This window comes from Benincasa hispida, chromosome 9, assembly GCF_027475165.1.
Source record: "Benincasa hispida cultivar pf3 chromosome 9, pf3_genome.v1.1, whole genome shotgun sequence".
In the NCBI taxonomy this organism is placed as follows: Eukaryota; Viridiplantae; Streptophyta; class Magnoliopsida; order Cucurbitales; family Cucurbitaceae; genus Benincasa; species Benincasa hispida.
Window position 1 is genome coordinate 41,664,730 of NC_143486.1, and position 2,981 is coordinate 41,667,710.

Consider the following 2,981-nt stretch of genomic DNA (forward strand, 5'->3'; position numbering starts at 1 on the left):
AATCATATTTATATTAATTCCTCAAATTAATGTATCTAACATCATATCAATTTTATCACATATAATTGAATTTATTCTTATTCAAATTAACCCAAAATCTGATTTTCAACTTGAACTCATTGAGCTACCAAGGGGCCTCATGGATCTGTAGCTTGAAGCTCCAACGCTACATGAATAACTGATTAAACCTTTTAATCACGAGATCCACCATTTGTTAACTATTGGTCACACCACTAAAGATCGATAGTTGCACTCTTTGCACTACAGATATATTTCTGTGTCCATATGATCAATAAACAGTGTGATGACCTTTCACAAATTGCTCGTAAGTACAACTGCGCCAATTCACCGTTTTGCCCTATGTAGTTACATCTAAATCCTTAAGTACCACTGATTCTTTTAATAAACAATAAGTCATAGTCCTACTATGATTGAGTCCTCTCGAACTAGAAGAGGGTGTGACCACTATATTCAAGACCCAGAATCAACCTTTAAGAGTGCAAACTATCTACCTACCCTACTTCGGGGAAGGAGTGAATTCCGTCTTGTGTAGTTGAGTTCCTCGCTCCCCAATCAGATGAATCCCCAGAATGGTAGGCTTGTTGAGTTGGCAATCTGGCCACTCTCACCGATATAAATCAAAGGACCGCCCTCATAAGTAGGACTTCCCAACTCACTCATGATTAAGTTCATGTCACCTATGGCCATTTTAGTGAAATGTAAGTCTCAATTATCAACAGCGTTATATAAAGAGACTAATCATCTCGTGGTTCAATCTTATACAAACTCTTTGTATAGGATGCCCCGCTCGCATGTTTCCACATGAATGGTCAGAATCAGACCATTTGTAGTACTTTACAATACTTGTAAACATGTACAAAGCGGGTCGTATCCATAGTGTCAACAGGATAAGGTATCCCTTCTTTATCCATCTACTATAGACCATTTAGGTTATTACTTAAGTCATGATCCACTTGTATCTCTCACATACATGCTTAAGTTACATGAAATAACCACGAATCTTAGTTTATTTGATTTGAGTAAATGCATATAAAATAGCATTTATTTTATTAATAACAATATGTATACAAATGTTTACAAATTACGAGACCCACCGGTAGAATTAGGACACTAATCCCAACACAAATGCCCATTTTCGAGATTTATGCACATATATGGGTGGATGAATCTCGAAAAATATAAAGTTAAAATCAAAATTCAAATATATGTATTCTTGAGTTTGATCTCAATTTATGTATCAGTCAAACTGTGAATTTAGTGCTTAAGTTTAATTCGAATCTAGGATAAAATATGGAATATGACCGAATGTTAATTTAAAATTTTATTCCAATTTGATTTGAAATTAGGGATAAGAACCTAAATTTGGATGAATTTGATATAAAATTTGGAAGATGCCCAAATTTTTATTTTACACCAAATTCAGATTTTCTCCTCGATTTAATTTGACTTGAGGATAAAAGTCTAAATTTGGATGATTTAGATCTGGGATAAAATTTGGAATGTCCAAATTTTAATTTAATGTCAAAGTTGAACAATTTGATTTTTTTTTAATAAAATTTAGAATATGGTCAAATTTTAATTTGAGGTTTTATCACAATTTGATTCAGAAATAGGATAAAAGCTAAACTTATTTTGAATTTGCGATAAAATTTGGAATATGGCCAAATTTTAATTTGAGATTTTACTCCAATTTGTTTTGAAAATAAGGATAAGAACCTAAATTTGGATAAACTTGATATAAAATTTGGAAGATACCCGAATTATAATTTTACATCAAATTGAGAATTTATCAAATTTGGAATACCCAAATCTCGTCGAGATCGAAAACCCTCTTCCTATCCATTTCTTAGTGAGTGCGAGATCGAGATTGAGAGAGAGATAGAAAGAGAGAAAGAAGAAGACCCATTTTCATTGGCATGTGGCTCTGCATTGGATGTTCGCAAATGGATTGTCATCGAGAGTGAATTGGGCTTTTCTGCATGTCCGAGTTTATTTTGATAGTTTCACCAGAACCTGATGACAATAAAAGTTTCATTTGGCTTTTTTTTTTTTGAAAATTTGGGTCATTTAGCATTTTGAGCCCAAATTTTGGGTCATCCATACAAATTTTTCTATCTTCTAATTAGTTGGGACTTTAGAAATGTTTTATGATTATTTGAGTAATTAAAAGAGAATGCATTTATTCTGACATTTTTGAAGTTTATAAAATATTTGTTTAGAAAGAAAATTTGATTTTAGAATTATTTGAAAATTATGTGAAAATTTTTAAAGTGATTAGGCTTTGAGTCGTATGTTGGAGTACTTAGCCCTTTGGGGTTAGTTCTAAATGTATGTATGGTGGAGATTTACGTTGTTTTTATTTAGAGATTACTCGGTGCATAGTATAATAGAGATTTGCTTTCCTATGTAACTAGAGATAACCTAGTACTGCATAGTATATGATAGAATATTGCTTTACTATATACCTAGAGATTACTCATTACATGGTACAACAAAGTTTTTGCTCTGTTACGTATATGAAGATTACTCAGTGTATAGTATAACAAAGAATGCTCTACTATACGAATTGAAATTACTCTACACAAGTATGACAAAGATTTGTGTACAAATTTAGTGATGAGTTTTTCTAGCTTATGATTACGTGTGTTTTTAAGAGTCATTATTATTACAAATGTTTTGGATGTTCTATTTATCTCAAGAAATTAACTAATTCTGATTTACAATGTTTTATGGTGTTGGAACATACCATCGTGCAGCGGAAGTGATCAGGATCCATTAGCACTCTAATTCATTAATTTTGGTAGGAAAGAAAGCATGCTTCAACAGAAATAAATGGGTTTCAAAACATACCTTTGAAGAACTTCCCCAATGCTTGAATCCAGCTGCAAATCTCCCCTGAATCTTTGTATAGACCACTCCAAGATCCTACTATCTTCTTGGTACTCTAGATTGAGTAATGG